Source organism: Fulmarus glacialis, unplaced genomic scaffold (assembly GCF_000690835.1).
Source record: "Fulmarus glacialis isolate BGI_N327 unplaced genomic scaffold, ASM69083v1 scaffold46977, whole genome shotgun sequence".
In the NCBI taxonomy this organism is placed as follows: domain Eukaryota; kingdom Metazoa; phylum Chordata; class Aves; order Procellariiformes; family Procellariidae; genus Fulmarus; species Fulmarus glacialis.
This window is the reverse complement of record NW_009224793.1, coordinates 29,822-30,503: the sequence shown is the minus strand read 5'-3', so window position 1 is coordinate 30,503 and position 682 is coordinate 29,822.

Here is a 682-nt window from a genome sequence, read left to right as displayed (position 1 = left end):
TTTCGACAGACAAGTGGTCTGTTATTCTGCTCTGAGCTGACAGCTATAGGTTTTTTTGTTCCTCTTTCCCCTGAAGTGATAAGCCTGTTCTTACTCAGCTTTCTCAAGCAGGACAGATTACTTGGCAGATTTGCTGGTTCCATATGGTTCTGAATAGCAGCTGTAAAAGCTTGTTAATGTGACTGCACTGCTGGCTGGCCAATTTTTAGTAGAAATAAGAGATGTTTATCTGCTGGTTGAGGGGCACCATTCTTTAGTTACCATCTTTACAATAGTAATGGACAGAAATTAGGGAGGGGGACAGACTCGATAAATATATAGCACTGATCCCCCAAATTTTAAGCTACTTATAATCAGTGATAAAGTTTTTTCAAAATGATCTTAGATAACATCATCTTGTTTAGCATGGCACAATAATACATAAACAGTTAATACAGAGGAAGAGCTTCCACAGAAGATACGCTACGAAGTTGTTGTAGGCTGTGTACAGTCTTGCTTGTTTCTACTGACCAACCCCTCCTTATCAATAATCGTTCCCACTGCTCTCATAACTAAAAAAATTAAACAAAACTATCAGACAGACTGCTTGTGTGTCAATGTAAATCACATCTTTGGACTACAGAACATAATCAATTTTCTTTTACAGAACTAATTATTTAAGAAGATACTTGTTCGTACTTAC